At 41.5% G+C, this 11,360-nt stretch overlaps 1 long non-coding RNA gene across 1 annotated transcript in view; it reads left to right on the top strand.

Moving 5' to 3' along the window:
* Window positions 1-10,484: 10,484 nt before the first annotated feature.
* Window positions 10,485-11,360, top strand: part of LOC112630378 — a 122,839-nt gene continuing 121,963 nt past the window's right edge. Inside the window, exon 1 of the long non-coding RNA XR_003120862.1 lies at window positions 10,485-11,024. This is a non-coding gene — a long non-coding RNA (uncharacterized LOC112630378). The remainder of the gene's footprint in view (window positions 11,025-11,360) is intronic.

Here is an 11,360-nt window from a genome sequence, read left to right as displayed (position 1 = left end):
ATTAAAATTAAACAATTTACTCCTGAATAACTCCTGGGCAAACATCAAAATTAAGGTAAAAATAAAATGTTATTTGAAATTAATGAAAATACACGACTTACCAAAGTTTCTGTGATGCAGCCAAAACCTTTTACATATGAATTCATTTATTTCTCCTGATAGTCTCTGAGTTGGTACTATTATTATTTCTTATTTTATAGATTGTAACACTAAGGCACAGAGCAGTTAAGTAACTTCCCTTAGATCACACAGTCAGTAGCTAAAAGCTTTGGGATATGACTCTAGGCTGTCAGGCTGTAGAACCTGTGCCCTTTACCTCCTGCTCCGATAAGTGGCTACTACTACAGCTAATACACATATTATCGTACTTGAATTCCGTATCTCTAGAGAGTAGTTACTATAAGCCCTGCTTTCAACAATGCAGACACTGAAACTCAGAGAGACTAAGTTACTAGGTCTGCGACTCATGGTAAATAGCAAGATCAATGAGTTTTCCACTGTCTCTCAATTTCATGGACAACCGTATCAAATGAGGCAGGGTGTGTTAAATGTCCGAAGTTTTTATTTTATAGAATTAAGCTAAATATAAACCCTAGGACCAGGAACAAGAATATGTAATACTTATCACCTCAGGGTGCTTTGTATGAAGGCAGGCACTTGGAATATTCATAGGTACCTGATCCTACCCTGATGCAAAAATCTAGACCCCTGGGGCCCGTGCCATACCAAGAGAATCAGAACCTCTGAGGTCAGGCTTAGAAATCTGAGGCTGACAAGATTCTCACGTGTTTTTTGATGTGTAGCCAATTCGAAAACCACAGCAACAGCAGAGCTGAATGCAGATTGCTGAGTGGCATTTCTCCACGAAGTGCCCCAGAATGCGGTTGTGGGAGAAGCTTGGACAAGAGCCCCCACCTCTGATTTCAATTACCGACTCTGTCTCTCAGGACTTGTTGACAATAAACAACCCACTCAACTTCACTCAGCTACATTTTCTTCATCTACCATTGCAAGGAACATAAGTGTTAACACATGTAAAAGCCTAAGTAAAAAAGCTGATGCACAAAATGCAAGTTTTCTTTCCCTAGTAAATTTTTCAGAAAGGACTTTTTCAGTTATAGAGGACTATGCAGAAATAATAGAATGATTTACTTGGAACAGTTCTACACACTCAACACCTGCCTTTTGTGTTGAAACATTGTTTTCTTGTGGGCATATCTGAAATCATCATGGTTTCTAAATGCTCAAGTTTCTTGTTGATGCTAATCCTAAGGTATTTCCAGTAGTCTCTGAAGCTAGTTGTCTGAAACTTAATTATTTATAAAGTTTGTTTCTAGAACACCTAGGCCCTCAATTTCTCCTTCTTAAGTCTGAAATCAACATGGTGGTGGATTGCCTCCCAAAATATGCCAAAAAGAAAAGGGAAGCATAAATTAGTTCCTTTGGGCTATGTCTAGTGAAGCAAAAACCCCATGTCTGTGTGTTCATCATTTACTGGGCATCTTTTTCAGCCTAAAGAGGCTAATCTTGTAAGCTCTAGTGGGAGGTGTTACACTTCCAGCAAGGGAGAGATTTGGGTGCCTTGAAATAAATGGACAAAGTCATTAGGTTACCCAGGTTGGAGAAATAATCCCATTAGTTATAAATGGCAATTTATGCTGCCATGAGTCCTCTCACAGACTACATCGTAAGGGGCTCAATTATTTTCTGATTTCTGCAAAAATGGCTTCTTGTAGAGAGGAAATAAAAATAAAATGGTTTCCAGTCATGACTTGGTTCCCCTGTGACTTGGCTTCAGGGAAGGAAACTCACCAACTCAGACCACGTCAACCTGAACATTTTGCCTTCTTTCCCCCCATTGAAAATTAATAAACGGACACTCTGATATATCTCCCAGCTGCATGGGCACGTTGGTTAGCCTGAGTCAGGCTGAACTCTGAGCATTGACAAGATGATTTTCGTTCCAAACATCCTCTCTTAAATGATGTCAAGGTCTTTGGTTCACAATGTCTCACTCAAGTGATTTCAGCCCTGAGCAGTTTGCATTGTGATGTCTGTTGGGGATACAAAAGCAGAACAAGGCACCATCCCTGTCTTCAAGGGGTTTGCAGTATTGCTGGGAAATAAGGAATGAGATAAATTTCAGAATCATACAAGATGAGACATGATCAGAGGCTCAATGGGACATATTCAAATGGGGTTGGAGAGGTAAGTTGAGTCTAGGAATGGGGTTCACGTAGAAGTGTGGTGGTCAGAGGGAGAAGTCGTTTTCTGCAGTCTAGATGTTTCCTGTTAGATTGGCCCAAGTGGGATAGGTAGGCAGGAAGCAGAGAGGATTAGCTTGCCATGCCAAGAAATGGCCTGGGCAGAGATTCTAGACCGCTTTAGAACCCCTATCATGGAAGTTCTGATCATTGAATCCATGGACTCAAGCAGAAGGTCATGTCCTCCCCACTCCCAGAGATAAGATGGGAGGTAACATGCCTACAAAATAATAAGTGGTCTCCAGGCCAGGTACAGTGGCTCATGCCTCTAATCCCTGCACTTCGGGAGGCCAAGGAGGGTGGATCACCTGAAATCAGGAGTTCAAGACCAGGCTGGCCAACATGATGAAACCCCATCTGTACTAAAAATACAAAAAATTAGCCGGACATGGGGGCAGGCGCCTGTATTCCCAGCTACTTGGGAGGCTGAGGCAGGAAAATCACTTGAATCTGGGAGGCGGAGGTTGCAGTGAGCCGAGATTGTGCCACTGCACTCCAGCCTGGGCGACAAGAGCAAAACTCCCTCAAAAAAAAAAAAAAAAAAAGTCTCGAATCTGAATATGTTAGCAAATCTTTCCATATTGACCAGATTCTCAAAACGACTGCTCCTCTCCTCTAGCCCAGTATCACCTTCCCTAAGGAGCCTGGGGAGCAGTTCTCCCAAATTATACACAGGGATATGCTCTGTACTTTTCCACTTGTAATTAAATAAATATTTGAATAATTACTTGTTTAATGACTGTCTCTCCTACCAGACAGTCAGCTTCATTAAATAAAAAATACTTAGCATGATGCTTGCCTCCTAGTAAGGACTCAATAAATGTTGTCTCTTTGTGCTACTTGAGTTTCATGAGTGCCAAGCCAGTTTCTGTCTAGTCATCAGTGCATTCCCAGTGCTAAGCAAGATGCCTGGCACAAGAGTCTCAGTAACATTTATTCAATGAATGAACTCTTGGTTCCACTGCCCCATTCCCATTTCACCACCACCAAACTACTTTTCCTATAGCTTTCCCCAATTCAGTAAATGATAATTCTAATCTAGGAATTTTTCAGGTTAAAAACCTTACTGTCAGCCTTGACTCCTTTCTTTCACATCCATGCCTATTCCAACAGCAACTGCAACCAAGTCTGTCCTCAAAATTTACCCTTAAATAATGCCTTATCATCAATTCTCTTATGGCCACTCTAGACCAAGCAACCATGACTTCCCAGTTGATCTGTCACAGGAGCCTCCTGATGCATCCCTTGCTTCTGCACTTGGCCTTCTAGTCTCTTCTCCACAGAGTAGCCAGAGTGATTCCTTATTAACATAATTCAGAACATGACACTCCTCTGTCCACACATCTCCAATGACTTCCATTTTTCCTGAGAGGAAAACTAAAAATTCCTTAATCTGGTCCACAAAGTCTGAGGTGAGTGATCTCAGCTGATCCTCTGGCCTTCTCTCACTGTCCTTCTCTAGCCTCTCGGCCTCCTCACTGTCCACAGCAGGCCAGAGAGCTTCCTCCCTTCAGCCTTTGACCTTGCTATTCTCCACCTGGAAGACTCCTTCCCAGACATCCATAGAGCTGGCTGCAGCTACAGTTGGCATAGCATGGGTGTGAAGGAAAGAGTCAAGGCTGACAGTAAGGTTTTTGACCTGGGAAACTCCTAGAGTGGAATTATCATTTACTAAGCTTGGGAAGGGTATAGGAGAAATAGTTTGGTGGCAGTGGGTAGAGAGGAACCAAGACATGTGGTTTCTCCCTCCTTTCTTTCAGGTCTCCCTTCCATGCTACCCTCTCAGAGCCTTGCCCCAAGCACCCTACTTAAATGGATGCCTTGGCCTCTCCAGCCCTCCTCATCTGTTTGCTATGTTTTACTGTCCTTCATAGCTCTTATGGACACTTGTCACAATACACATCTATTTACTTATTGTCTATCTTCCACTCTAAAACATAGATGAGACTTTGACAATTTTGTTTAGTATTTACATGTCCAATGCCTAGATTAAGATCAGGCAGTTAGTAGGCAGGAGGTACTTGTTGAATGCATATATGCATGAATGAGTGAGTATACACACATACACACGTACATCACACACACAAACACACACCTCTACGTGTATGCTTTCTAAAATCACTTGCTTTGTTCCAGGCATCATTGTAGGTGTAAACCTTTTACCAGCATGATGTTTATTAATTACAACAAACCAGTAAAGTAGGCACTATTATCTCCATTTTACAGAGGAGAACAAGAGGCTCGCTGGATAAGTGGCCAACATCCCAGAGCTGGAAAGTGAAGAGACTGAGAGTCCATCTCAGTTTGAATGACTCCAGGGACGTTGACTTTCACTACACCAGAATGCCTTGTTCAGGCCCATAGACCTACTGACAACGTATACAACTGCCTTGAGGTTTCTGGAGGGAGGTTTCAGAGAGTGATGTTGAAATAACAGGTTTGTGTGTCAGTCACGGGGAGTTAGGACAGAGCAGTATTTACTGTCGACAAGTCAAAACGGCTTACCCTGGGTGACTAAACGGAATACCTTCAGATCTTCCCTTTAGGAGGAAAAGGGGAACAGAGCAGAGCAGGCGGAAAAAAGTGAAAGGTTCCTCTGGCAGGTCGCCAGGCTTTCCTGTCAGGGCACTTCTGACATGCCCCTTGCAGGAGTTATTACTCATAGAGGGGAAGATGAGTCTCACGGCACATTGTCTTGGGACATTTCCAAGGGAGGAGCTGGGGGAGGAGGGGACAGATTTAGTAATGGGTGGACCCAAAGTTAGCTTTGAGAATCCTGTTTTCTAATCACAGCTATCTTGGGAGGTTACAAGGCAACAGACTATTCACTAGGAATCAATTACACTGACTCATTAGGTTGGGATTTGACATCTTCTTGCTACCCTCAAGTTCTCGGAAATAAATGGGGTGGGGATTGAGGTTCTGGGAATGGCAAGATTCTGAACCCTAGATGATGACTGAATGGAAGATCTGCTTGGGTTAGAATTCCAGTATCAACAGTTGATAAAATTCTGAGCTGTAGTAAATGGCAGAATTCCATGGCTTAGTGAATGGTAGTATTCCATTATCACAGGCCACTGAAGACCCAGGCACAGAAGGTAAAATCTGGCAAAATGTGATTTGTAGAAGAATGGCAGGTGTCCTTGATATCTGCTTAGCCTCTTTCTTTCTCCCTTCCAGAATGGTACGTGTCCTTGAAATCTGCTTGACCTGTTTCTTCTCCCTTCCAGCTTGGTTCAGAAAGTTTCTTAGGCCCAAGAACTAGAGATTTGCAAACTCCTGGATGCTGGCTCTGCAAGGAGAGCTGTTTGTGCTTCCCAGGGAGGATCATGCATTCCTTCAACAAACCTACACAGTTTGGGTGCAGCAGACATTTTTGTTTGCCTACCAATAGTCATGCTAAAGTTGGTTTTTCCCTTACCTGCCTCTAATTATGTAGGTTGAATGAGCCAGATGCATGCTTGCCTGCCTCCTTTGCAGCAGGGCAGCTATGTGAGCCAGCTCTGCCCAGTGAGATTTAAGGGGACTCCTGGTTATCTAGGATAGATTTATCTTTCTTCCTAAAAGGAGAGATACATGGCAAGTGTGCGCTTTCTCTCTCTATCTCTCTCTCTCTTTCTCTCTGTCTCTGTTCTTCTCTCTCTCCTCCTGCCATACCACTCACCCCATCTTGATTGCCTTATGTTTCTTGCCTTTAAGTGCAAGTTATGTGAAATCGTGATACCTAAAGATAGGGACACCAAACTGAGCACATGAGGGAAACACTGAGAGAAGGTAAGAGACATCAATCTAATGCTTTGGTGTCACAAGCTATTCTATCAGCTTTGGAGCCCCCACTTCCAGACATATTGCTAAATGTACATGTCTTTCCAGCAACTTTAAGTCATTGGTCTGATTTATCTTACTTTTGGCATTTTCCTCTTCAGAAGCATCCTCATCTTCCACATGAGGATTATTCAAAGTATTTCTGAATGTGCAAATTTCTACTGGGAACTGGGACAGGTTACAGGTTAGTGAATTTCCAGTTTGTAAATATTGAGTGGCTGGGAATCAACTCTCCAAGGGCCCATGTTAGGAAAGCATCATGTGTCTCAGACACAGACACAGACACAGACACAAACAAGGTTAGGAAGCACTGCAATTGGTCATCTGTTGGTTTCAATACAATTGGCAATATTTTTGTGTGGGGACTGTGCTTTATTCATTTCTGTATCCACAGGCCTTGAAACATTAATATGCATTCAGGAAATATTTACTAATAGAGATTGGGCTGAGTATAGCAAGCTTTGAGTTCTAGTTCTGGCTTTATTGTTAACACACTCTGTGACCTTGGTCAAGGCATATTATTCTTCTGGGCTTTAATTTACTTCTCCAGGGTGGATTGAGAGTTTTGAATTAAATTTACCCTGTTCTGTGACTATAACCAATGGGCAGTGGAGCTGGAATTAAGAGCCTCAAGCTTAGAGGCAGATGGTCATCTGCTCTGGATAGGTCCACATACTTTATTCTCTAAGCCATGCAGAATATTAGAAGTCAAATTGAACAAAAGATGAATCAATGCATTATAAGACACAGAATGAAAATGTGAGAGCATAATGAATCTTCTTGAGTGTGACTCTTGCTCAAGCGCCTTACAGGATAAACCCCCAAGAAAAAAATGGCAAATTTGGCAAATGAGGAAACTGAGGCATGATTAACTTGCTCAGTGTCCCACAAATAGCAAATAAAAGGCCAAGATTCAACTGCTTGCACAAAGTTGAATCTTGTTTGTGCCCATGTACTCTGCAACCTACGGACTTTGCTGCAATTAATGTTGTATGGCATGTGATTTTTCTCATTTTCTTTGGTTCAGAAGTTGCTGTAATTTTGTTCTTTTATTACGTGTTTTGGCCAAACTCACATGTGTGCTTATATGTGTGTATGTGGTATATATAGTTTATGTGTGCTGGGTACTTGGTAGTTGCATTTGGTGGAGTACTTATATCTATGTATAGGGTGCAAAAGAAAGAAAGAGTCCTTTAACTCTTTTAAAGTATTAATACTTAAAAAAAACTTGTCTTCATTTTGTTGACAAGAGAATAAATGCAGTGGAAATCACCACAGTTCTTTATGTTTTTATGGGAATAAATGCAGTGGAATTAACCACATTTCTGGTATAGAATGCATATGCCATCTGAGATCAGATTGGAATGACTCCTATTAAGCAGGGAAGATTATGGGAGAGGTAGGAATTGAACCTGGTTAGTGGGACTTGGAGAATATTCTGGAAGAGAAGGTTTTATTTAAGAATACTTCTTAAATAAAAGGATTTAAGAATTATTGAGTAAAGCTATGGACTGTTTTCCCAGAAAAGGCGTTAGGGCCAAGATCCCTGAAGTTCAACCTTGGCTTTTCTACTTTCTGGCTGTGTGACCCTGGATGAATAAATTAAGCCTCAGTTTTTTCATTTGTCAAATTAAATATCTCCTAGAGCTATTTTGAAAACATTTAATTAATGCATGAAATGTGTTTAGATGAGTGCCTGGTATGTAAGTAAACACTCAGCCAATGTTAACTATTAGTATTTTGGAGAGTTTTGAAGTCTGTGCTTGACTTGATGTCTATCTTTTCATAGTTAAATAGCTATGGAGATTTCTCTCTTAGTCATTGACATTGACTGTAAGTTTAAAAATCAGTTGATATTAAATGGCAGCAGGTATGCAGATAGTGGTGGTGGGTTTGGGAGTGAATCTTTATTTCTGATATTTCAAGATGGTTCATGAATATCTTGCTTAAATCCTAGCCAGGCAATATAGCAGGGAACTCTGTAGATTTTTTCCTCCATGCTAGATCTTTACTGGAAGAATGCAGAAAATTAAACAAAGAGTGAGCTTTTATACCTTCTAGACCAGGAGACTATGGACATACAATAGAAGAACTCACCCGAGAAAACCGGGATCAAGGGCAAAATGTGTGGTAGAAGCAATGAATGCCAAAGACATGTTCTTATTTGTTATCATCTGGACCTCCTAGAAACTGAGCTTATCATCCTAATTCCTGACATTGGCAATCCTTTCTTAAACTCTTCAGTGGTTTCCTCTTTAGACTTATAGGATAGATGCTTATCTCTGAGGAACAGTGTGAAAACCATTTATGATTGGAACTTGCAAACGTCTCTAACTGCATCCCTGTGCTCCCTTCCACCCTCCACTTCCCTGGTGAGAGGCATGTGGTTTGTCATCATGCTGCTCCAGTTCTCTGTGCTTTTGCTAGTGCTGTTTCCACTGCCTGACTGCTTCTCCCAACCTCTTTGGCTTTTATTCATCTTTCAAGTCTTAGCTAGGTGTCATCTCCTGCAAAAAGCCTTCCTGAGTCCACATTTGGCTTCATCATCCTTTCCTTTATTCCCAGAAAGACTTGTGGGCTTTCCTTCTCAGCACGATCATCTGTTTGTACATCAGGTTTTCTTTGCAGCCTGGGACTCCTTGAGGGTAGGGCAGAAGTACTCATCAAATATCTGTTGACTAGAGGTACTACCAGAGCAGCCCTTTGGAAGTATCCAGCTGAGCCAGTGGTGTGTTTTCCACCACTAGGGCAGAACAGCTCTCCCAGTTGCTTCCATTTCAGCTGTTGCCAGTCCTCTCACTAGTGCCAAGGCTGAAAACCTGGGAGGCATCCTGATTCTTCACTTTCCTTCACAGCCATGCCATAGCCATCAACAGGTCCTGACAACTCCACTTTCAAGTGCATCCTTAATCTGACCACTTTCACCACCTCCGAGTCTAGCCTTGTGGTCCAAGTCATTTCTGATCTCTCAATTTATCTCTCTGCTTCTACTCTTGGCAATTCCCCTCCTCCCCACCACCACACACACACAGAGCCTATTCTGCATGTAGCAAATAGGGTGATCCTTATAACAAAACAAAACAGATGATGGTTCTCTTCTGTTCACCCATCTACCTCCATAGCTTTATGTTACCCTTTGAACACAATTCAAACTCTTGATATCCTGGCCTACAAACTCCACATGCCCATGAAAACCCCTCTGGCCACCTTTTACCTCATGTTCATTGTTGCCATTGCAGCCACACAGACTCGTGGTGTTCTCGAATTTCCTGAAACCATCCTGATCTCAAGGCCTTTGCATAGGTTGGAATACTGTTCCTCCACTCTCTACCTGGATCACTCATCAATCAGGGCTCTGAGGCTAAGGGGAACCTTTTCTGACCACTCTCTAAAATAGCACGTGATTTGCTCATCTCAGAGCACTTTCGAAAATAGCACCTGAATTTGATTTCCTTTACCCTGCTTATTGCCAGCAGTAATTACCTTTTTATAAAAAATTTGATGATGTGTGCACTGTCTGTTTACCCCAGGTAAGATCCTTGATGGCAGAAACAGAAGTTTCTTCACTGCTATGGCCACATGGTCTCACACTCAGTGAATGACTAGATCAATGGGGGTAATATCTATGATAATCTTACAGTGCTTGAAATTCTCTTTCCTTCACATTCTTATATTTGGATATTATAATGATGAGAAAGAGTGCTGTAGAGTCAATCAGCAGGCTGAGAGCTTATGATTTTTTACTTATTGATGTAGGATTCAAATATATTGTTTTTAAATCTTGAAATAACATTTGTGCAGCCCATTTTTATGTGAGTTCCCCAGGTTACTCAGTTAGGGAAAATTTACCTTCATGGGACTTGTTCTTTCTCCGCATTTCTGGATCATTGGAAATGCTTATGAGGTGGAAAAAAGGCAAAGTCAACGGGTCAATACTTATTGAGTAGTGAATCTGCAGATTTACATAGCAATGTAAAAAGTCCCACTGTGTCTGTGTTCTTGGAGAATATGTACTAACACTATAAAACTCACAGGCAGTAGAGAGAAATCCACAGAGGTGTGAGTGGAAAGAGAGAGAACTACAGTTTGAATCCAGTGGAGATGCAGGTTCTAAATTTAGTGGATAAAGGAAACAGGGCATATGATCAAAATTACCCTTGGAATTTCTAACTGGGACTGTAAATCATCATAGAATGCGTATTTTTGTTCATATAATCCTTTTACAGTGATTTACTATTAAATATATGTGGTTTTTAAAATAAATAACAAGTGATATAAAAATCAATGTCCTTAAATGCTAGACTTGTGTGCAGTTACTTATATATTACTTTATTGGTAATATAAGTAAAGTAAGTGGTTACTGTGATAGGCGGAGGCAGCAGCAGTCCCTGTTTCCCATGTTACACATTTTCAGAATAGATACTCCCTTGGTAGAATCATGGGCTGACACTATCACACTATAAAATTTTCTCTGGTTGAGTCTCTTCCCCTCTGGAACACACATGGATGATTCTTGTTACTTAATGCACACATTAAATAACTGTATACGCCATGAACTGGAGGCCTTGTGTTTTGAGCGAAAAGCTTTGGATTTGAGTTTGTGTTTTCAAACACACTTCTAAGGTAGAAATTGTCAAGAGCTTTCCCAAACTCTCTTTTTAATCCTCCTGAGCTCACCATCTCTGGGACTCTCTTTCAATTGGACAGCCATGCAGTTGAGCTTGGCCAGTGAAACATGAGTGGAGGGTGTGACTCAAAACCTGCCATGTTCAAGCCTACATACTCTTTCCCTCTTCCAGCTTTGTGCTGATGAACATGGCCACCTTGAAAGGTGTATTGAATATGGCACAGCCAGAAAATGCAAGGAGTCTTCTTCTCTGGATCACCACTTGAAAAAGAGCCACTTGCTGCTCACAAACCCTACTTTGGACTGAGGTAAGTAAAAAAAAATTAATGTATCTTTACTTAAAATTACTGAGATATGGGGGTTTATTTGTTATAGAAACAAGCATTGCTTTAACTAATGCACTATTTGTATGACCTTGCACAAGCTACTTAACCTTTCTGTGTCTTAGTCATTGTTCCTCCCACCGTGGGGCCCCTCCCAACATAACCAGCTCATACATTTAAAAGAAGCAATTGAGGAAAGTTCCATGAAGAGACTATATGCAAAGATGTGGGCAGAACTAAGGGAAACTCACAAGGGAGGGTGAAGCATCCCAGGGTTAGTGGCAGCAGAGACCCATTTTCACTCTAAGCCTAGGACTCAGG

This window comes from Theropithecus gelada, chromosome 8, assembly GCF_003255815.1.
Source record: "Theropithecus gelada isolate Dixy chromosome 8, Tgel_1.0, whole genome shotgun sequence".
Lineage (NCBI taxonomy): Eukaryota > Metazoa > Chordata > Mammalia > Primates > Cercopithecidae > Theropithecus > Theropithecus gelada.
Note: the sequence above shows the minus strand (reverse complement) of the source record. Positions and strands in the feature narration are given on the sequence as shown.